Source organism: Leuresthes tenuis, unplaced genomic scaffold, assembly GCF_036924035.1.
Source record: "Leuresthes tenuis unplaced genomic scaffold, fLeuTen1.0.hap1 SCAF_15, whole genome shotgun sequence".
Classification (NCBI taxonomy): Eukaryota; Metazoa; Chordata; class Actinopteri; order Atheriniformes; family Atherinopsidae; genus Leuresthes; species Leuresthes tenuis.
The window spans coordinates 28,812,004-28,837,122 of NW_027325369.1; the positions used below are offsets into that span (position 1 = coordinate 28,812,004).

The following is a 25,119-nucleotide window of genomic DNA, read 5'->3' on the forward strand; positions in this document are numbered from 1 at the left end:
ACTCACAGGAGCCTTTAGCAGCTAATGAACAACAAGAATCTTTAGAAAATGCCTGAATATACTTTTTGTGAAAAATAGAATAAAACGTTTTTTTATTTATGCTGTTTTTATCTCTTTTTAACTCTTTCTGCGACTTCCTGAAGAATTTATTGAAATTTGCAAAACATTTGGATGGAGACCAGGTTATTGTTTCTACAGCTTGTGACGACAAAAAGCTTTGGTACATGTACAACACATGGTACACGATACTTTTGTAACATCCAAACAGGAAAACCTGTGTACTGGGAAAAACAGACTGAAGTTGTTTACTTCTGTGTTCACTGGACTTGATTTAAACAGCCTGAAGTCTCTTGGGTCTTTGATTGATGTGTTTTCTACATCATGCTGACATACCACAGCAATATAGAAAGAATAATATGCTGCATATATGATGCATTTGTGCTTGAGTGCTCGGCAGGATTGATGGATAAACATACATTTAACAGTACCGTCTTTGGCTGCATGTGTAACAGACTGAAAGCTGAAGATTGATGGAGGCCTTTTCTCTGTGCTTGTGCAGAGAAAAGAAGCCAACATATTGTCTATTTAAGCAGCACTTCCAAATACATTCCACAGTACCAGAAGCAGTCATAGATTGTATATAGAAAAATGGGCGTAGCCATCCTGTGTCAGACATGAAGCAAGCATTGAAGTGCCTTAAAGAGCAGTAATATTTAAAACTGCTCAGGGCTGGCTGCATTAGACTCCCATTCAGAAACCTTCTTTCATGAAATCCTGAGTTGTTTTGGCATCATTAGCTAGATTCCCTCCTTTTGATCGGTGTGCTGGTGGTCGTCCATCTTTTATATACAGTCTGTGGGCGGAACAAACGCCTGTCAGAAGCAAAGGCCACATTCTCAGCTGACTTCATTTACTGTTAAAGTAAACAAAATTCAGATACGGATTCCATTTATCAAACATCACCATCTTGCTTACTTTGAACCTATTTCACATCAAACCCCTTTTAGATGTCTGAGTACACACACGTGTACATTTGACATTATTTGCTGTATTTGTAGTAAGTATTTGTATTTAGTGTCTGCTAATGTTCCCATTCTGTTGTTTTATTTTGAATTAATCTTTAATACGGTTCAGAGAATGACAGAGGGAATGTCGGCAGTGCAGTCTTGCTCCTAATTAAGTGCCGGTAAATACTCGACATACAACACTTAAATACTGTGCATTTAAATAATTTTCTTGGCTTCCTGTGTCCGCCTCAATTGATCCCTAAGAGAGTGCATAAATGAGCAGACGCATACTTTGATTGATTACTTTGACGTAACCTATTTCCAGAAAAGTGTTCAGAGACTGCATAGGTTAATTCATTTTCTTTGAGGGACTGTGTAGCTCACATTTTGGTTGAATTATTTAACATTTATAAGCATGCTTGTGTTATATAAAAAACCCTGACAGCCGCCACACGTGTATCAGAGCACTGTGGCACCACTGCAAGGTGCTGAGAATTAAGAAAAGAACACTGTGTTCGCACAGGATTACTGAAACTCTTTACCAGCGTGCCATGTTTCACTATGTTACATCAACTATAATCGAGAGTGACAGCAGCCGATGACCTACGTGACACGTATGCCAACAGCAGCGTCTCAATTATACAGCATGAAATTGTAACTGTCTGAATTCTGGTTGAACTTTTACAACTTCATGCCTGTTTGCACCCGAACAATGTAAAGCCCACCATGAGGCAGAGTGGGCACTCATGCTGCTGTGGGTGGGTTTACGGAGGGATGGAGAACACTGCTCGCAGGCTCCTGAATCTCATCAAGTGAATTGTGTTGCCAGAATGAAAGCAGAGGTGTTCTTGGCAGCACCTAAACACCACAACCAAGAGAGTCAGGAAATCTCTTTGGCTTAGGAACACCCCATACTTTCAATTTGGTTTAGGAGGATATTCTGCAGGAATCATGAGGAATGATAGCATCTACAGGTTTTTCCCAGGTGCAGGAGAGGAACTCTTTCATATGTATGAAAAGAAAAAGTAAGTCAATTATCTGTATTTATATATAAATTTGTCTTGAAATATGGTCAGAACACATTGTTCTTACTGTTTAGGATTATTTGCAAACCGTTTGAACCTGTACTTAAACTATTTCAATTTCTTGATTTGATTAAACCGTTTTCACTCCCAACTCATCACAAACTGATGTTTGATCATCATCCCGCTGTTTCAATTTCAACCGTGAAGACAGATGGTAGCATAAAAGCATCACTTTTGGATGTACAGTGTTTCCCTATTTAGTAACATATACTTCCAGTGTTAAAATGCATTTCCATTGTGTACTTTAAGGTTTCTGAACCTTAAACAAGTACTTTTAATGCATAATTTGAACTTAACATGTGTATTGTATAACTGTAAACTTGAACTTTTAGCATGTACAGATGTAGTATAGTAGCTAAGCGAAGGAACTACAGAATACAAAAGAAAGGCCAAACAAAGATAAAACAAACAAGCTAACTTGTACTTATACTTGGAAGTTTGCTAACTGTCCTTTTCCTCCAATCTGAACTCTTAACATGGTCCATTTTTCTTCATGTTCATAACCCCACATCATAAAGTTTTTTGGTCCAGGTTCCTTTAATTGTACCTGTAGGTAGATTTGTTTTGTCGGCATACAGTTAATGACATGACACACAACATGTTATGTAAATAAAACATGTTAAAAATCCCCAAATATGAACAATAAAATTATTAAAGTGCTGTGAGAAAGAAAAAAGATCAGCCAAAAACACTGAAATAAAGAAGCAGCACGAAAAAAACTGTTTTTGTAGCACTGTGCATGCATCTTTGGACTATGAACCTCCATCCAGAGGGACGGAGCTAAAAATCACTGCACAAATACTGGGATAGCTAAACACCGTCTATATTAAATGAGACTACCATCCTTTGCACATAGTTTTCTATTTGCACAGCTTTTGCATCGCTTTCATAGGATTCACACGAATGTGATACGTTAATGTTTGACGGGAGCCAGGCCCCGATCAGATACATTAGTAAGGTCATATGTTTGGCTGGTGCCGCCGCCGCTGCTAGACGAAGCTTAACCAGTTGAACTACTCGCAACTTTTCACTACAAGCCTGTCAGCTGACACACATATATGTGAATCAGGCCCAACATTGAAAGAAGGATAACTGGCAAAATGCGGCTGTCGAGCAGTTTCGCTGTGCCAGAAAGTGATGGTAAAGAAATACCCTGTGCATTGAAAACTGACACAAAGGGCTCTTGATCAAGAGTCAAAATGTAAAAAATTTTAAATGATGATGAATGTGTTGGCTGGATCAACCTTTCTTTGATCAAAACTCTGTAATCCAAACGCTGTCATCTTGAAAACGGCGTTGAAAATGGGGTTGAATTGAATGCACATTCAGTGTAGTTTGGGTTAAGTACCTGATTCTTTACTGGGGTCGGGTATCAGCAAAACTTTGAGTTGGTGAATGTGGGTTAGAGCAACTTTGGCTGAATATGATCATTTGAAGTTTTCCTTTTGGGAAAAAAAAATGTCTCAGATAAGTGACCAACAGTTCTTTATTTGCAAAACAGGAACAAAGAACCCCAAAGTCATCTGAAAGAGGTTTAGAGATACATTAATCTCAGTTGGTTTTTAAGTGGAAATGATTTATGTGGTGACTCACCATGGAGCACAGCATTGAATGTTTAATCATTTTAAAAGGAAACCCAGAGTCGTGGCTAAAAGCTGGTACAAATCTTGCCCCAGATGTGATGCTGAGGAAATGTGTTGTGGTAAATTAAGGTTGAAACAGGATGTAGTGTTGCATGTGCTATGAAAACTTACCTGTATACTAATGTGAAAGCAGTTTCCCATCCGAGAAGCGTTGTAATGGCAACATCAGGGATTGAAGGCAGCTGTGAAGCCTCTGGAAGTGGATTGCATGCTTTTGATTTGTTGGTGGCAGAGAGGCGGCATGAAAGCTGAGGTGTCTGAAAAGTTGAAATATTTTCAGTTGAGCTTTGAACTGAGGACAAAGAGCACTGTCAGCCCTGAACTTTATATAACTCCTATGGAAATTGTAGATGGTGCCACTGCCTTTGCATACAGAGATGGTTTCCCAAGTTTGTCTAAGTATTTTATAGGATAAAGTCAGAGTGGTGGTTCAACTGAAGACTATAGTTATCAAGTTAGAAATCTGGGGGTAATAATGGACTCAGACCTGACCTTTATCAGCCACATTAAATCAATAACATCAACAACTTTTTACCACCTAAAAAACTTCGTCAGAATCAAAGGAATAGTGTCTAAACCAGACTTAGAAAGACTAATCCATGCGTTTGTCTCCAGCACGTTAGACTACTGTAACGGCCTGGTCACTGGGCTCTAAACGGGCAGTAAAACAGCTGCAGGACATCCAGAACGCTGCTGCTCCAGTCCTGACGAGAACCAGGAAATACGACTACATTGGTCCAGTGCTCAGGTCTCTGCACTGGCTTCCTGTCGCTCAGAGAATAGACTTTAAAACAGCTCTGCTCGTGCACATCTCTGACATGTTAGAGCCATATGAACCAACAGGGACTCTGAGAACCTCAGGGAGGGGTCTCCTGCTGGTGCCCAGAGTCAGGACTAAACAAGGTGAGGCTGCGTTTCAGTTTGATGCTCCTAAAGTCTGGAACAGTCTTCCAGAAGATGTGAGACAGGCCCCAACTCTGACAATGTTTAAATCCAGGCTGAAAACAGTTCTATTTAGCTGTGCATATGACAAATGAAAGTTATTTATCTGCTCTCTTTGCTTTTAATTTAATTGATTAATGGTTATCTTTTATGTTTTATGGAATGATTTTATTTGCCTTCTTGTGACTTTGTGTAGCTGTAAAGCACTTTGAATTGCCTTGTGTACGAATTGTGCTCCACAAATAAACTGCCTTACCTATAGGAAGACAGTGGCCCCAAATATTCAACTAAAACTACTGAAAATGGTACTAGAATTGAGACTTGGGTAAAGATTATGTCACATTGTACAATAAATAACTGTAAAAACGTAATGGGTTATTACCACTGTCCTTCAGCCTGTGTTAACTCAACACAGTGGATATTCAAGATCTTTAAAATAACATTGTTTTTATTTATGGGACATGTTGTACCGACCCTTTGAGACAGCGGAGAACAAACCAGAGAACAAACAAGAGAAAGGCTCTGTTCACTGCAGTTTAAAAACTAGATGAACAGATTTGAGGGAAAAAAAGATTATTAAGATGGTGTTTTAATGCAATCAAGCTGGGGACTCGTTTCACACGATGCAGTAACAAAAGTCACATAAAAAACCCAACGCAACTGAACAGCTTCAGACTAAAAATGGAGACTCAGTTCAAACAAACAATCAGACAGCAGAATTTTTGGCTTCATTCATGCAGAATTTGAATTTTGTTCTCCACCCCAAATAATGAGGTCACTTCATGTGGAACTGTTTCATCTGTGGTGTTTTTAACATCCAGTGTGACACTCTGCGACAATGTGTCTTATTAGGAAAATTGTCAGTTTTTATGCAACACAGCTTGGATGTGAGAAGTTGTCACTTTGGCTCGGCTTGTGTCATGCTCGAGAACATCAGAAATAAAGATACGTTCTGAGATTGTCACATCACAGAAGAATATGTTAATACCAACCCAGCCTGAATAAAATTAGAAGTTTTCTCTGCTCGAAGATGCTGAGGCTGTGTTTGCTGAGAATGCTGATTGACAGATCTCACATCGGATCGAGTTACCATAAATTAACCCCGATAACAGCAACAACAGCAGAATTTATTTATTTAAGTAAATCAAACTACTTAAATGGGAAATCAGAAATGTACACTGCAGATATGAAAGGTTTTGGTCACCCTCCAACGGTGGCTTCATCATCATCTGCCGCTTATCTGGGGGTCGGGTCGCGGGGGCAGCAGCTTCAGCAGAGAAACCCAGACGTCCCTGTCCCCGGCCACTTCCTCCAGCTCTTCCGGGGAGACCCCGAGGCGTTCCCAGGCCAGCCGAGAGACATAGTCTCTCCAACGTGTCCTGGGCCTCCCCCGGGGTCTCCTCCCAGTGGGACGTGCCTGGAACGCCTCACCAGGGAGGCGTCCAAGACGCATCCTCTCAATGCGGAGGAGCAGCGGTTCTACTCCGAGCCCCTCCCGGATGACCAAGCTTCTCACCCTATCTCTAAGGGAGGCCCAGACACCCTGCGGAGGAAACCCATTTCGGCCGCTTTTATCTGCGATCTCGTTCTTTCGGTCCCTACCCACAGCTCGTGACCATAGGTGAGGATGGGAACGTAGATTGACCAGTAAGTAGAGAGCTTCGCCTTCTGGCTCAGCTCCTTCTTCACAACGACGGGTCGGTGCAGAGCCCGCAACACTGCAGACGCCGCACCGATCCGCCCGTCAATCTCCCGCTCCATTCGTCCCTCACTCGTGAACAAGACCCCGAGATACTTGAACTCCTCCACTTGGGGAAGGATCTCATTCCCGACCCGGAGAGAGCATACCACCCTTTTCCAGCTGAGAACCATAGTCAATGCTGAGAAGTCATAGTCGGTGGCTTCAGTTACTAAAATTGTTAACTTTAGCAACTTACACTTAAATGTGTGATACTTACTTGGACAATGACAAAGTTGGACAATAGTGTGATGCATCTCAGCTGCATCTTCTATTATTATTTCTATATTGAGTAAGTATTGCTCGGATATGATTGTCTTTTTCTGTTAATTCCATCCAGCTTCAGTGAAGGTTAACAAAAAAAAAAAAATAGAAATGAAAATTTTAAAAATTTTAAAATTTAAAATTAAAATTAAATGAGGCGGGTGTTGGTGATGATCCTCAACCTTCTATAATCCACGGGTATTAAAGTATAAGTTTGTGCACATGCAGTTATCTAACAAATGCAGAACAAGACTGTTTACTTGGTCCTTCAATCTTGGGTGTGAATTTGATCTCTGAACAGCATTTAGCCTCTCCAACATGTCCAGTGCAGTGTTTAAACTTTGCTTTCCACAAAATTAATCTTTTATTTTATTTTTTCTTGATTCAAGCTGCGTAAATTCTACAAATTGTGTAAATTGAGGAAGATTCACAGCGAGGTGGTTTGGTTGGCTAGCTTGAAGCTAACAGTAGGAGGGACAGGGTTGGTTTTTGGTCACCTTAAATGCCAGCTCCAACCCGAAGCCCTGAAAGTCCTGAACAGAAAATCTATGAAAGACCAACTAACTCAACTGTTCAGTATGATATATTTCTATTTTTTCTTTTCAGGTTTTATTCTCAAACATTTAAATGTCCACATAAATCCCTATGGATTTTGTTTAACTTGAACTTTAATGTACTCATTCTTGACACCAGTTGGTGTCTGAGTTTGTGTGGTGGAATTTGACATTATCTTTTCCAAGCTTCGAAGTCTTGATGCAGACATTAAAGCACCCTTTTTTAATTTAGATTCAGCCACAAGAAGTATTGGATTATATTCTGCTGTATTGTCATTTGTGCCACACAGAGCCCTCAACTGGAATCAATGTGAGCAATTAGTACAATTATTAGTCCCATTTAAAAACAGTTCACCAGGCTCAAACCTGCACCATGCTGTTCATTTTTGGACAAATTTTGGAATTACGTTCTATTGTATGACTGATCCCTGCTGAATGTTTATCCTGTAAACTGTCTCAGGTAATGACAGTTCCTGGAGGAAGATCATTTTCTTTAATTGTACATTTATAATCCTGTAATTGAAACAAATAGAATTTAATTTGCCTCCAGAAACAGGAATGTCATACAGTCAGACTTTTAAAGGTCAATTATAAATAAAAACAAGCTGCATGCGTGGCGCATGGATGGCACTGTGTAAAAGTGAGAATAGGTTTGTTCTTTCATAATTAAACAAGCTCCACATATCTGAAGTTGGCAGCTGGTTTCTAATGGAAACAGTGCAAAGGACGGATATTTTCAAGAATCAAGAAATCTGCTTTTTGGTTATGCTAACTGCTGTGACAAAGCCCTAATTATCTAGTGTCACACTGACATTGTTTAATTTGGTGTCACTTGTCCACTGCAGCTTCCTGTGATTTGTATATTGCATATTAGTGTTTTTCCTCGACCATGTGATGTAAGTATAAAGAAGATCCTTGATCAGTGAGTTGTATTGTTCTGCAAATTTAGCACTAATTGCAAAGGGACTGAAACATTGCTTTTGTTTATTCACCTAGGCCTTTGCAGCCTGGAGCCACAACACACAGTTTTGCCCAAAATAAACATTATGAAACCTTGTTCTATCTTCCTCTCGGTGTGCTTTTATCTTCTTTCATTAGGATGAGAAGCAGCAGTGGGCTCTGGGAGGACATGTGCTCTGACATGGTCACAGAATTTCAATGAGATGTGTTAATGCTGCATTTTCACACAAATCATCATCTCCTGATGCCTTGTCTTTCTCATGACTGGGACGTGTTTTACCTCTGTCTTCAATAGTTTATGTATTCAATTACAACAAACTCTTCCTATGTGGAACTTCAAACTGTATTCACTAATTGTTGGATGTTATGTTGTCCCAATCCCTGTCTTACTGTAGGCTACCTGATAAACCCAACAGAGACAAATGAGACCAGGAAGCTGCTAAGTGCTACATGAATTGGACTCCATCTTCTAGATATGAAACATTATGTGTTTGGATACCTGACCTGACCAAACAGCACAAACCTGCTACTGTGAGTATGACTGATGCTAGTTGTTGTTCCCCTGAATGTGTGCTCAAATGTCACCTTATGCAGTGTATTCATGGTGCAATGGCACTGGAAGAGGTAAGAAGTACATTTACTTCAATAAAAAATTAGGATGTTTGGTCTTTTTAGTTTCTTTGGAGTTTACGCTTCTGCTTTGTGACAGTTTTGAGGATGCTACACTACTGAGGGCACTTTCTCTTCTATTTAATCTTTATGCTTTAGTGACTTTAGTGTTACATTTTCATTTTTACAAATCAACAACTTTTTTGTTGCCATTAGATCTTAGCAAACGGCATAAATGATCTCAAGCTACCTGACGTGTCAGATTAAGCTGTACCTTTATGGTTTTGTTTTACAAAATCCATCTGAAAGTCCTCTATAGAAAAGAATACATAGCAGAGGACTAATTGAGACTTCTGTCAAGCAAAATTCAATCAGATGACCCCAGCAAAATCACATGGACTGACTAAGAGCCTCTATTACTGATTGTCATCACATCTAAAAGCCACTCTATCGATACAGGATGTTCTCTTTTGGTCGAGAGCTTGTGATTCTCACAAGAATCCAGCTACGTTGTAAAGTTCAGCCTGTTCTTTTGGTGAAACAGCCACAAAAATCACTGTATTTGTGGAAATGGATACATGTAATCCAGTATGTCATGTTAGAGCTTTTTTATGCACCTGCACCAGTGTTATTCAGCATCAGCTCAGCCTAAGTTTGAAATTGAAATAAAGTATTTATATTAATGCAAATATGCCCTTTTTAGTTACTTTTGCATTGATGATACAGTGCAATAAGGCACATTTAAGAACATTTAAATATAAAATGTGCTTAAATGAGGACTTTAAAGGTAAAGTTAAGTAGAGAATTGTTCACTCGTTAGCTCCACGTTTGCAACAGTCTCACAAAAAACTGTAGAGCAAAATGTGGTTAAACAGATAAAAAAAAGTCATTTTGTGACATTTTTCTCTGTAAATAAGAGTATCCTCATGCAGCTCTGGAGACAAAACGGCAAACTTGCTTGTTCTTGCATACAAACCACAATTACTGGTATATATATATATATATATATATATATAGACAACATGATGGTGACAGCAAGACTAAATACACATTAATTTGAGTATTTTTAAAAATCTGGGTTTTTCCTCTCCTATGTTCACAAAGAAAAAGAAAGTTGAATGCATACAAAATCACTTTAAAAAAAAAAAAAATCTGTGTCCACATGAAAATACACAGGCACAACTGGCCAATTCACAATTCACCAAAAACCACCTCAGAGGTCTCATCTCCTCTGGTCATAAACCTGTGATGTTGATAGTTGGTGAGTAACTGTAAATTTATGTGTAAACATGTCCTGTAACCAGTGCTGTCTTTGCCTGGCTCACCATCACCAAACAAAGCTGATATTATCGCGTATTGTACAGGTCCCAAAATGGCAGGAGAAAGTTCTGTTTTGTTTGAGTTTGGCTCAAAACGAAGGTAACTAAAAAGCTGCAAATGTTAAGCAAGATAGAGGTGCATCAGGTGTACCTATGTGGCTGAGGAAACCATGACTGGATCAATTAAAGATAAAATATCCTAAGGAATTGCGAGCTGTGTTGCCAATTTAGTGAAACTGTCACCAGATTTGACGTCTTCCTGTGAGGTTACGGATACAAGCAGCTGAAAAGAGTTTCCTTTGGAGGGTGGCTGGCTTCAGTCTCAGATATAGGGTGAGGAGCTCAACCATCTGGAGGGAGCTCTGAGTAGAGCTGCTGCTCCTCCGCATCGAAAGGAGTCAATTGAAGCATCTGGTTAGAATGTGTCCTCCCTTTTGGGGTTTACTGGCACATCCAACTGTGAAGACTGACAGACCCAGAACTCACCTGACAGATTATATATCCCTTCTGGAGTATTACTAAGAGTGGGATGATTGGGTTTCCCACCTGGACCTGTTGCCTCCGCAACCCGACCTCGGACAAGCAAAATACAATGGATTGATGGTGTAGTGAGTGAGAAGGCTCACTCAGTTTCTTGTGTATGCTGTCATCGAGCGGCTTTAGACTTTTTTAGCCTCAGAAATATTGCTTCAACAGCAAACACAGCTCAAATCAGGATCCATTAGTACCCTGAGTGATGAAATGCAGAACAGTCACTTACAATGGATGTATTTTAGTTAGTTAATATTGGCACTGTGCATTTATTTAATCAAAAACATTTTCTCTTATGGAGGATTCCTGTGGCATCTATTCTTCCTTTATTGGCCCAGATACCGGATAACTAATTATAACTTTAACAGCCCTCTGTCTCTATTAGATAAACAGACTGTTCTTTTTGGAGAAGTTTCTCTGAAATAGTATAAGTCACTCACATCACTGAAGCATTTTCACTCCTAAAAGTGAAACATAAAGTCTGCTAAAACCCATTTTTGTGTATCTTGTCTATCAATCACGGACTCATACTCTGCTGTCAGGCTCTTTCAGTACTTGGTATCATTTTCTCTGATTGCAAACATTTTTCACACTGTTTCTTTTATTTTTAAGTCATCATCTGTGACAGCAGACATTCTTGGCTGTTGAACAGATTGCCTCCCTGCTTCATTTTTATGTTAAAGACATCTGGAGATGCAGCATTTTGTCCACAATTACTAAGAATCGATATTATGTCATATGACTTCCCGCTGAGCCAACCAAACACTTCAACACAAACAGCTCAAAATGCACCGCAATGACACAGTTTTCCTCTGGATAGCTGCTATGGTGAATCGTTGACATGCACACTTATTCCAGTCTTTGTTGCAAACGAGGTGCAAATTACTCTTTGAAAGCACAAGACATTAAAGAAATATACATATATCATAGAGATCCCCATTTAAATCAAGTCCCACTGCAAAAATGTGAAGTTTATCAACTTTCATGATCAGAGGGAGTTCATTTGGGCAATGATACCATCAACACTTTCAGTATTTCATGAGATACTTTATCAATGGGTGTATATCTTGGATGGAACACCAACTCGCCATCAGTTAAATTGTATTTTAAGACACTTCCTGATTAACTTCCTTTCTGACAGCAGACAGAAATTAGTGAGTTGATTATGTCTTTATCTTGAAAAAACAAGGATTGTTTTGTTGTGATAATGGTTGAATTTATGTTGCTATCATGAGGTAACACGGCCTTTCATCTCATAGGAACGGGGCAAAGTTCCTATGCAAAGTAAAGTTTTCTTTCCTGAGGGGCAGGTCATGGCTGAAGTGGAGTTGGTTAAGCTCTTACATATGCCCACAGATGCCACTGTCTTAGTATGTATATCTTGGCTATATGCCATTAATGACACAGGAACCATGTGTTTTCAAGCTCATTGTAAACCTTAAGAAAACAAAGCTAATTTCCTCTCAACTCTTTTCATGATCTTGAGAAAAGCTAATGCTGAATTCTAAAGATAACAAGATAAATTTACTTGTTATCTTGCAAAAAAACAGCTATTTTTTCGTAGTAAATTGAATAATTAACTTGCAGTTTCAAATAACTGTAATAAAAGTGAATAACTTCTGTCGATGCCGCTCTCTGCTTCCATACGAGTGAGTGGCTGTGTCCATCTCTTGTAGACGGTCTGTGAGGCTTGCTCAGATAACAACTAACTTTACAACTAAGGAGAGCAGAATTACTCAGAATGCAAAACACGTTCAACCTTGAGGTTGAGCCACTATCTATAACACTGCTTCTACTAAGCAAAAGCCCTCATTCTGGGTTTTTTTAGGTGGACTGTGGTTTCCTCCAGAGTCTGATCTAAATCCAGTAGAATGCACATGGGAAAAGGGGTAAAACAGGAGACCGGATCAATGAATGAGCAGCTGACAAAGTGCTTTCTGGCCCCCAGTCGTGATGTGTTAAACTATATTTTGTTGCTTTTCCCGATGTCCCGCCATTTCCCTTAATCTTCTTTTCAGTTCTCATGAAGGTGTTTATGATTGATAGGTTATCCATCCATCCTACGAGCTCTCCTTCACTCACATCCAGGGCTGAACAATGCACAGCTGGGTACTACATCAGACACATGCAGATTGCTGCTGAAAACTTAAAAGTGATATAACCGGCATGAAAAATGACAAATTAAAGCCACAGAGCACATTAGTGCTGGGCCATTTTCTTGATATATCTAACCCTGAATACGTCTTTTGTAGATAATTTGCTCCCATTGTGATCTGAATACGTGAAAAAGGTGCGGGGCTAAACCCCATCTTAGTCATGAATCTGGCTGTTAAGGCAGAATCTACAGAATTTCCACAAAAAGTAACAATAACTTGATGTATTTTTATGTGAAAAGGTCACGTGTGGAGCTCTGAGTGAACAGCTTAACAATTTTAAGGCTGTACAAGAATTATTTACTTTGAAAAAGGTAAAAATATCTAGTTTAATACTCCAGTGTTCAATTGTAACATGATGGAAGCTCACAGCTGTTTGACAGTTAGAAATAATAGAAAGATGCACTCAATTTTTATCCCTATAAGACAAAATCGTCAGATCATGCTATAGAAATATGACATTCACCTAATCCTCTTAAAGCCACCCTGCCACGCATCGTCAGCCAGCATTTGTGCTGCATGCACTGTAGTGATTGGACGATATGAATCACTAAAACGGGACAAACACTCAGCAGAACCTACACTATTCGTCTCCCCTCCTCATTTTATCTTTCTCTTTTCCAGGGAGAAAATTGGTGTCATTTACTGCTGTCACAGCAGGGCTCATTGTTGCCCATTATCCCAGAGACAAAGCTGCCATGGCATCGAGTTAATCCGTGCTTGTTTCAGTTTTGATTTTTGGGGGAGAAAACAGATAATGAGTTCAGGTAAGCGCTGGCAAGGAGGCGGCATATCCAAGGCGAAATTGACTGCATTGATTGAGACGATTCAGAAAAAGATAAAATGCAATCTGCCTGGCATGTCTTTGATTTGTTCAATGAAGTAAACGTGGCGGGGGGGGGGGGGGGGGGGGGGGGGGGGGGGGGGGGGCTCTATGAGGTTTCTTCTCCTTGAGGTCGATGTTAAATTTCTCTGACGACTAAACTTGCCTCCCTTTAGCTGAAGCTCTGCAGGAAGATGTCAGGTGAGGGAGGATCGTCAGTCTGCAGCTGTATAATGTACAGACCTGATCCTCCAGTTTAAAACTCAATGTGCCCAGATTAGAGCAAATCCTAGCTGAAGTGTAGTTAATTACATCAACAGAATCTATATTAAAGGCCAGAATTAGTGGAAAAGGACAGAGTGTGAATTAAACTCTCTGCTGAGTTTCTCATTACATTCCATAAAATATTAATTATGTTCAGTTTTATTCTGGTATTGAAAAGGTTTTAATTTAAGCATTTGGTTTCTAAATTGTGAGGACTTTATGACGTTCTCCAGTGACTTAACAAAAGTAACCAGTTTGGACTAAAAACATCCAGATTTGCATTAAAACATACAAATCATCCATCTCAGATGTGGAAAGAAAATTAAAACCAAACATTACTTTGAGAGTCGCGCTGTATCGAAAAGCGGACACAATGTACGACGTTAGCACAAGAAAAAAGATAACGTTGAAGTAAAGATAAATCGTGCTTTCTGACCTGCATTTAAGAATCTGAAACTTACAGAAAAACCTTGTGACCATTTAGTTTTTAATGTCTAAATCAGGTGGTTTATGTGTTTGAACTTTACCAAAGAGTGGGTTGAAGCAAAAAGAAGTTCTGGGTTGGACCGAAGCATCTGTGTCTCCTGGCTGGCTGTCGTCCACCTAAAAGCCCTCCAGCCTCCTGAAGAGTAAATCCACAATACATATAAGAAATAAAGTCTCTCCACCTTTTGTTTTAAATGGCGTTTACTTCAACATCAGCATTTAGCAGCCATTATCTTGGTCTTTTGGGGCGCAGATATGATCATATTTGCAGAAGAGGTTGGAGCTAAAGAGTAAAAGTTGATTTGGGCTACAGATTGGTCATCTTTACCAACACGATAACTGGGATGGCGTGACGCTTTAGGTAACTGTGAGGCGCACCTTGAATATTTTCTTTGTGGTTTCACAAGTCAAACGAAAGATCCATTCAATGAACTGATAGCTTTCAGCAAATGTAATCCAACAGAGCATCTCAGTCAGGCTTTGTCAGCTTGCCTACTTTAGTTGGAAAATTTAATTGGCAGTCTCTCTCAAGAGTTACTGAAACTGATCTGTTGATGTATGCGCCTTTCCTCTTCGTTTTCTTGTCTTCTTGTTCAGTTTGGGCTGTTTTTGACTGAATCAATCTTTATATTTGACAGAATTATGTAGGAATTGCATTAAATAATTCCCTGAGTTATAGGTACACTTTTAAGATATGTGTTCTTGAATTTGTCTTTTCTATAGAGAAATGTTTGGTGGTTTATAAACCAAAATGAAAGAAGTTGTGGTCTGATTGGTGCAGTTTGAGAGTGCAAATCCCCAGCAGCTAAGTGACACCTGTTCTGGCTCTTATCAGCCCCTTAAACGGCATATAATCACTTGTCACTTCCATAGATGTGGTAAAAAGATACACATCTAGACTCAAGAATAGGCCCTGTACACCAGTGTTTTCCAGCCCTGGTCCTTAAGGCACGCAGCCCTGCATATTCTCCATGTTACCCTGCTCCATCGCACTTAGTTTATGTTTCACTTAGTTAGGACACGTGGAAAACATGCAGGGCGTTGAGCACCAGGGATGGATACTACTGCTGTAAACCTTTTAGCACTGAGTGAAAATGCAAAGCATAAAAGAAAGCGCTGTCACAGAGGAGAGAGGAGAGGAGGAGAGTCTTCTGCTAGACCCTGTAGATGGGGGTTTTACACAGGATAGCTGCTCCTAACATTTATCTTACATTCAGAAATGTACCGTTCCCCTTTTTATTCAGAGCAGCTTATGTGAGCGAGAAACAATCAAGTTTCACTTCAGTAAGAAAATTCGACCTGCACATTTAGTATGACATCTATTTAAAGGACATAGTATGAGGGGAACAGGTGGAGTGAGTGTGTTTTAGGCACGTTAGGATCTTAGCGATGTCGGATGTGTGGAGGTCTTCTCGGAAGACACAAGTCCTCAAGAGATCCTTGAAGGATAGCGCGGGACACCTCTGCTCTGAGTGTATTTGGTAGCTTAATCCAGCAGCACTTAGCCACAAATGGGAACAGTCTACCAAGACAGCGGTTCTGTGAGGACACAGAGGATGAGAATCAGCATAAACCCATTCGAGTTTAGACAGCTGGCTGATTTCCCAGAAGTAACACTGGAGGTGACATTAGACTGTTGAGCTTGATCTGAATGGTTATGGTGGTCGGTTCTACGAGCCATGGACCAAAAAGCTGTTTTTGGCTGACCATCTGTAGGAGTCTTTACTGAGATCTGCTAGGACACCTGCTTGAAGAGCAATGTAGTAGCTGAGGAAGTGATAACCATGGCTTCTGCCAGGACTTTAGTGAGTCACAAAAAGGCAGATTTTTCTTGTACTGATAAGTACAAAGTGGCAGGAGTGTGTTTTTGTTATTTGATTATTGGCTTTGGCTGTTTGGTTGGAATTGGACAACAAAATCTTTAGATTTAAGATTGTGGTTTATGTCGGTCACGTGACCACAACAGGTTGCCTACATTATCTGAGTTGCTTTACAATTTTTCTCTTTATTTTGGTTTCCTGAATTCAGAAACATCTCTGTATATATTCATAAATATGCAGCATTGTTTTATTTCTACATTTATAAGCTTACCTGCACATTTTTTTATGATGAATGTCCTCCATTTTAATTATATTTCTTAAAATCCAAACCATTTGTCTTGTGGTTCATAAAGAGTTTCTCATTCTGTGTTATTTAACTTGTAAAGTTGATGTGTTCCTCACCGACTAGCACCACATGACCCTTGATGATGCTTTTATCTAATGTCTTTGGAAGCTTGCATGACATTTGCTGTGATTTGACAGGATAATTTAGGAAGATATTTGCTTATTTGGTGCAGTCTGACATCTGAATCTGAGAGATGACACTCATACAGAACCTAGTAAACAAAACAAATATCTTCGTTACCCGACTATAAACTATAAATATATTTAGTTTATGATGTTTATAATTAGTGAATAAATCAACACTTTGCTAAAATCTTGCAGAGACTTTTTCATGAAATATCTGTGCACATCTGCTGCGGTGGGAACTGTCGAATAGTGAAATGACTCTTTTCAAATGGAATAATTAACCAGAGATTCATATTGTGCTCTGAGGTCACACAGATTTTACTGGAAAATATATCTGGAGTGACGAGAAGACAGACCAGATTTACTGAGACCTGGGAATTGCCTTCCTGCCCAATCTCGTCCCAGCAGGATATCAAAAAGATGATAGCAAGTTAGTATCACCCTGCGATCTATTGATTGCTCTTGTCAGTTTTGGCAATCTGGCCTCATCTATCGGTCTGCACTTGGTCTCCGCATGATTTAAGTTTCCTGGGAGCCGAGGTGAGCCCGTCCTCTACCTGACAAACCCTCCCTCCATCCATCCAGCCCCTCGCTGCCACCAGCCTCATCGGCCCTGTCACAGCTGTGCACGAGTCTTCTCATAGTTCACTTATCCTACTCATTAAGCCGCTCCCCAAGGCTCTTGTTACTGTTCATCTATCCCCACATGCCATGTCCCACACTGGTGGCTTTTATCTTTGGCAGCATGTGCAAACGTCATGAATTTGACATGTGCAGTATATGTGTCAGGATGTTGATGTCTCTGTTAGCTGCAGGACTAGATAACATGGGGAAAGTCAGCTGTTCTTCCTCCATGTTGGTAGTGGAAGGAAAAGGAGCTGGGCCTAAGTTTTTCAGCTTAACCGGTTGCAGGGACAGTTATATTATCTGTGCATTTAGTGTTGGATTCTCTAGCTTTTGGCTCTGTTCTTAATTTTTTCCTTAATGCAGTATCCGCACACTGAGCTCACCCTGAAGTCCTGATGGTGGAAAAACAAATTTCAGCATGAAAAATTGAGTTTTTCTATGAGTAATTCTGTCCGCTCCTCGGCTTATGTAAAGGTTGTGACAGAGCTGCAAATACTCAAGGGATCTGCATTAACCTCCCTTTTGAAGTTGAGCTCTCTGGATTTCTCCATTAAAAGCCCGATGCTGTGATTCATCGTGGAAACAACTGAAACGAATCGAGGGTTGCGTCGACGGTGGCCAACCTGCTTCTGAAAGCCTCTGCGATGCAGCACGCCCATCTAGTCGTATAACGCCCTCTGACAAATGCTGCTAAAACTCCAGTGACAGCAGCGGGAGCCTCTCTGAGACAGAATCACAAAGTTCAGCAGCTTTGGCTTTCTATCAGAAAATATGCTTAGAGTGATGGGATGCTCCGTTTATAAATGACTCACAGTGAGGGTTTTTTTATTTTAATCCGAGGAGGGGAGGGGAATGGGTGTGAAATGCTGTTCCACAGGAATTTAATGAGTCTAACAAGGTATTAAACTGAGAAACTAGTGGAGGTCTTAGTGGTAACAGCCAAACATTACCCAACAGTATCCTTTATGTGCAACATAAGATGTGGTATACGTGCGCTGGGTATAAAAAACTAATTATTTTTACTACACTTTTACTCTTGTTGGAACCTCAAAAATACACGGTTGCTGAGCATGTGAATAAACCGTTTTCCCTCTTAATTTCATGTTGTGGATCATTTCATTGGATTAATAACAGAAATGGGGACAAGAAAGGGGACATAGCATTTGCACTTTAAAGTCTACATTATTATTCTTGAGCTCTACTGGCAGATCTTTACATTATTAACAGTTGAATCAATCTTTTACTGGCCCTTTCTGCAACACTTTGGTTTGGCCTCGGTCTCAAACAGCCACTGTGGCTCTTGTTGCTTTAAGACCTTCCTCCCCAATGAGCCCTTTTTCTCGCTTGAGTTGTTTTTTTGTTTGTTTGAAGAAGACTTGATGCACATAAGAGTGAATTAAAACACTTTGTCAATCCCACCTAACCTGTCAAAGATGTAAATGACTTAACTTCCAGTCAGAGCTGGCAAACCTTAAATCCATGTGACTGAGCGTCATCTTTTCTGGTTTCTCAGATACTCCCAGAGATTAAAGTCAATTTAAAAAAGAGCTTAATTTTCCTGTTGTGAATGTCGACCGCTGCTGTTGCTCCTGGTTTTTGCTGAATGTATGAATCTGACTAATTTGGAATTTAATTAGTTGGAGTTAAATACTTTCGAAAAATAAAACTTTAGGCAGTGCAATGCCTGGAAAAGCAATAGAATAACATTTCTGCTCTTTAATGAAGCTGTGGGTGATGTGGTGAGCACACCATCACACAGGTAACCAAGCAAGCTGGTCAGACGTGACAAAAATATGACTTCTGTACAAACCATCGCCAATAGATGAGAAGCTTATTGCTTTATATGGTACCAGAACAACATTTCAGCACATTATGTGGGTTTGTCATATACCGCTGTGTCATGCTCACCCATGCATTTCTGTAAGACCAGACTGTTTGATCATGAGTAAGGAAAGTAATGAGGCAAAGTGAAGACAGGCTTCAGTGATTTCAGCAGTGAATATATGCCATTTGTTGGATGTACCATATTCACTCATTAAGTCTTTTAGTTGCGGCTGTTAGTAGCATATTCAAGCAAATGCAATATTACAGATTTAGATGACATTTGTTGTGATTTGGCACTTTATAAGTAAAACTGAACTGAAGGCCACTTTTTTGTGGCTTTTCAAAAGATTGTTTCAGAGTTGCTTCCGACCCCAGATCTGAACGGGAAGCATTCCTTTAAGTAAACTGCCTTCGTCAGACGAGAAGGGCTCTTCACCAAGTGTCAGTATGTGACAAGTTGGAGAATTTGTTGTGCATATTGTCTATTGGGGGCTACGAAAACCCAAGAATGGTTCCCGGTTTCCCCTTTAAAACACTGTAACTGAAAACCATGTGTGACAAAGACTTAAGACATCATTGTGGATATGTATCAAAGCTAAATAGCTTAATATTCGTTAATTTGGAGAAAAAAAATGATATTCTGAAAAAAACACTGGTTTGAAACTGAAAGTCTTGAAGTTTGGAAAACAGCAAAAGTTCTTTTCAGTTTAAATTCAAAGTTAATGTCAAATATTTTCTTTACAAATGAATGCATTTTTGGTTCTGATTTGGCTCTGCAGTACACGGTAAATAATTAAAAACCAAACATGCTTTATATTTACAGGGCTGTGTCCACAGGCAGTTGATTTGAAGCAGTAGCCTCTCTTTCCCAAATGAACCCCGTAAAGTTGTCATCACTCTTTTATCTCAGCTTACTTTTCTTTCCTCGCTGTTCTTGCAGGTGAAAATCGGTCAACTTTTGGAGCATAACTGCAAATGTCAGTGTCGCTTCTCTGTCACCGAACAATCAAAATCAAGAAAGCTGGGGTGATATAAACAACGTCTGAGGAGAAACCGATGCCGGCTACCGCTGTAGATGTTTTTCTTTTTGTAACCCAGCAGCAGTGAGCCCCTCTGAGAAGCATTGTGTGAATAAGGTCAAGAGCCCCTCCAGCTCAAAAACAGCCTCCTGTGGAGACTCTTGATGCTATTTTGCATGTCAGATTGCAGATAAATTAGCTGATTACTAAAGCTAAAATTGCTAAAGCAGCACAGAAAATAGTAGTTTTATGTATAATCAGTACATGGTTTCCTAATTAGAATCTGGGCCTTATTTACCTGCACAGTTTGTGGTTAAAATAAGCAAAAACACAATACTCAACAATGAAATAGCTTGTGGAGAAACTGAGAACTTATAACGTTCACACAACAGTATAAATTGACGAGTTTAACCAGTTACGTTCTTGTTTTGCTGAATTATGAAGCATGGAATACAATAAAAAAGGTTCTGCAGGTTTCAGGTCAGGTAGAAGTCAACGAACCCAAAGAAGACCTAAAGTTTATGACCTCCACCAAAATGGCAGCTCGATATCGAGGTAAAATGTAAAAAACAGCTGAAATCAAAAAGCCCTTGAGATGAGATATTTGATCCATTTAGGATGTAAAGACTTAAATTATGGAGAGTCTTGGTTGAGGGATGTTCTTTTTTCTCTTGATACCAAACAACAACCTGTAAAATCAACACGGACCATCTTTTTGTAAGTAGAGCCCACATGTAGAGTGTTGGGTCGACCAGACATGATATTGGATCACCTCCTCTAACCTCTGAACTTTGTTGCCCACAAAGTAGGATTGTAGTTATTACTTTTGTCTCCAAAAGCATGAAAGAAGATCAATGTTTTAGTGCACAAATCAATAAGATCTGTGACCATGTCACAGCCGTGCTGGTTACTCAAACCCAGGATTTCTCCAAGTATCCACCGTTTGTGTGTTAACGGCAGCTTTGTACAGTGGTGGCTGAGATCAAACCTCACCAAACTCTGAGATGAAAGTGTTTCTCATGGGAACATCTCTCTGCTCCGGTGAAGAGTCACCAGCCTCAGAAATCATCAATTAGTGTTTGTATTTGTTTATACTTTTATTAGATCGTTTTGCCCTTCAGTTTTGTGTCCAAACTCCAAAAGTCACTTGTTCTGTGTGTGCCTGTCTGAATCCAAGAATAGAGCTAATAATGCAAAAAAAATTAAGCAAAACTACAAAAAGTTTGAAGAATAAAACAAAACAGTGTTTCTAAAATAGTTTTATTCAAGGTTAATGAGCAATGATTCATGCAAATGTATTCAGATTAGTTAAAATTACACAATAGTCCCTGGACACCCTCCAGCAAACATCAAAAGACCACAATCACTATTTCAACCATGCACTTAATTATAAAATGGAGGAAAAGTTGTGTTTTTAAACAGTTTCAAATGACCAAACTTGTAGTTAAACAACTCCAAAGACTTTAATTGTAGAAATATAGCAAAAGTTAGGTTTATGAAAAATATATATATGCTCTACAATTACACAGAGTGCTTAAAGTGTCAATTTTGTACAACTTAGAAAAATAACCAAAAAGCTCAGGAGTGAAGTGAAACCCAGAGGGAAACTGCTAATGTTGTTTTCACAGTAAAGTTTTCCATCACATGCCGTCATGTGAAAAAGATACAAAAAACAAAAACACGCGACATATGTCACAGTGTCATAATTTATTTAGTAATAACTAAGTCAAAATGCAGAAGCAGACCGCTGGAATAGGCTCCAGCCCCCCCACGACATGACCGACGGATTAAGTGGGTATAGAAAATGGATGGATGGAAAATGCAGAAAAACTAAGTCCAATCCCACTGCTTCTACAGGAATTAAGATGGTAACTAGCAGCCAGGAGCTGCTGATCGATGCACTTAATTGATCATCAGTGAGTGTGAGCAGCTCTAAAAAAGCAGAGGTTTTGTTAGTTTGCAGGTCTGGAGCATCCAGGTGTGTGTTAACACAATGCCAAGGAGGAAAGACATCAGTAATGATCTTAGAGAAGCAACTGTTGCTGCCCATCAATCTGGGAAGAGTTATAATGCCATTTCCAAACTATCTGGAGTCCATTATTCTACAGAAAGAAAGATTATTCACAAGAGGAAAACATTCAGGACAAATCAAGTCAAATGTGAGGCCATCTGTCCCACAGCTAAAGCTGGGCTGAAACTGGCTCATCAACAGGACAAAGATCCCAAACACAGCAGCAGATCTACAACAGAATGTGTGAAAAAGAAAAGAATCAAGATGTTGCAATGGTCCAGTCAAAGTCCAGACCTCTGCCTGACTGAAATGCTGTGGTGGGACCTTAAGAGAGCTGTGCAGAAACCAGTGCTGCAAACCTCAATGAGCTGAAGAAACGTTGGAAAACATGATCCATGTAACCAAGAGCATACTGTTTTTAATCACTTGAATGAACGCAGCTTTTTCATTTTCCAAAAAGCAAAGGACCTATATTTATATATACTTTTCCAGGTTCTTCACTTTGAGTCTTTACATGCTGGATGTAATGTTTTCCAAGAGAAAACATACAGATGGACTTGAAATGTGTTTCCTGTAAAAGCAATTAATACATAAGATTAATGTTTTCAGGTTTTTTTTCATTATTTGTCTTTACTCTTTGGAGATCCTAATGCAATCTTGACCTTTGCTCAATGATATTTGCAGTAGTAGTTTCAACAACATTTCAGTATTTCTTCTGCCCTTTGGGCCAAAAATAAACCTAGATTTTCTTTCTTTTCTCATACGAATGTGGAAGTCTCCATTTGTGTGGTTTCTGTGGATGTGCTGCTACAGCTACCGGTGAGAGGATGAGATACAGCAGCGGGAGGTGTAGTTTAAAGGCCTGTCAGTCACCAACGCACAACAAACTGTACTCGTTCAAGGGCAGGATTTTACTACTCCAGTTAGCAGATGCCGTGAGGACTTAGATTTTTATCCTCTCTCTCGATATTTCTTCATAAACATGATCATAGTGCTACGAGCCCGAAGGTATTCTATCTGATATATGTGGTCCTGCAAATTTAAAAGGAAAACACAGGCCACTGCTGAGCAAGGATGACCCTGAACAACTCAGAAATCTCTACCGTACAAGAGAAAGCTGCATTCATCGGTCTGAATGCAGCCTAATCGTGCTATGACAAGCATAGTTCTACAATACAATACAGCCTGCTAAGGTTATCTGTTCACACGATGTTTTTTCTTAACATAAGCAATTAATTCTTTATGAATTCTGCACATGGATTTGTAAAGATTGTCCTGATTTCTCACTTGTCAATCTGACCATGCTGCATTGCGTAACAGAAGAATAAAAAGCTCTGAGCCATGTCTTTGAATTATGTGCTCTGTGACTCATAGCGTTGACATGCCGTGTCACAGTTATGAGATCCCGATCTCCTGATTATGAATCACCTTTTTGAGAAGGCGCCGTGACACCTGATTCAATTATAAAACTTCCACTTTTTTCTTAGTTAGAGTAAAGGATTGAATATGCTTAAGTATTTTGGAAAACTTCAAAAATATTCATGAAACTAGAACAAACTTGGATATTTCCTGTAATTAAATATATCAAATTAGCTTTCTTTTTTCCCCACAAACGTATCGATGGATGTACTGACAGCTCCTCGGTTATGTTTCCAGATGTTTAAAAATGACGGGGTGCTACACAGTGGGAAACATGGACCTGTTCTAACTTCTCTGAGACGTGCTGCTTCCATCAAACTGGAGATGAACGAATGCTTTTCATGAAACAGTAAAATATCTCACTTTGTTGTGCTACAGTGTCAACATTCCCTTCCAAGAGGTCTGGTTAAGGTTGTACAAACGGTCTAATAAATCGTTTTTCCCTCCAAGTTAAAGATAAACGGCTTAAAATGTGGCAGCTATACAGTGGGTTCATTTAATTTTTCGTGATGATGAGATAATACTCTGTCTTCATTTCCGCCTTTGTTACCAGATCTGCTCCAGATTATCATGTTTTAAAGAGTTTTTTTCTCCCTTCCATTACCTTCATTCGAGTGTTTTCTTCAGTTCTCAACCTGGAAGCGTCTGGTTGTGTGTATGTGGGTGTGTGATAAGCTTCCTCCGTCTAACATTAACAAACTGATTTTAAACACTGATTCTGCTGAGAGACATCTGATCTATATGAAAAAGGTTGGATTTTGTTTACCTTGTTAAAAATGCTTCTGACAGATTTCCAAAGCTCTTGTTGCTACAAGTTCTTCATCAAAGACGGCAGCTGTCAATATGAATTCGGGCTGTTTCTCGCATTCTGTGAATCTTGATCTTGATCAAATAGCATTTCATCAGGGGAGGATCAATCCTGAGAGTTGTTAAAGGCAGGAGAACAAAATACTTGGACCCACGTTGGAGCAACAGTTGTACTGGCAGTAGGTGTCGTCCTCCTAAATGAATGAATATTTTTTCTTACAGAAGGCCACCTCTGCCTCAGGGATATTTCCTAACTTGAAGAATCTCAGCCTTTTTCAATTTTACACTACATTTCATTTTACATTTACATTTAGCCATTTATATTTTATATTACTCTCAGCTCCAAATGCTACCAAAGTAACATTACCCCGGGGTAGAAAGATGCACTCTGCTCGTGACAACCAGCCAAAATCACTGTGGGACATCTTTTAAAGCTCAGTGCTGGCCCACACATCCACCAACCTTGCACAAGAAAGAAAGACTCCAGATGGCCAATCTGCCGGCATCATCCGAGCTGAAGTAAAAACGTGTGCACCTCTAAACTGAGACGTCAAAGATGACATAGTTTGTTGTTCGAAGCGCACCAAAGAATCCTGTAATGATGGAGCTATAATATAGGAGCAATGGGAGTCCCAGAATAAACATTAAACTAATGATGCTGAGCTTGGTTTTCTATACCTCCATCCTATGATGTTTAAAAATGAAAGTACAAGGGCCCAGAGCAGAAATGTAGGTGTTCCATT

General features: G+C 39.6%; 1 protein-coding gene across 1 annotated transcript in view; it reads left to right on the top strand.

The window, feature by feature from the left end:
* Positions 1-25,119, top strand: part of LOC140270762 (leucine-rich repeat and fibronectin type-III domain-containing protein 2) — a 146,057-nt gene that overhangs the window by 69,939 nt on the left and 50,999 nt on the right. The window contains exon 3 of the mRNA XM_072365963.1: positions 8,589-8,724. The gene's annotated coding sequence lies outside the window, so the exon portion shown is untranslated. The remainder of the gene's footprint in view (positions 1-8,588; positions 8,725-25,119) is intronic.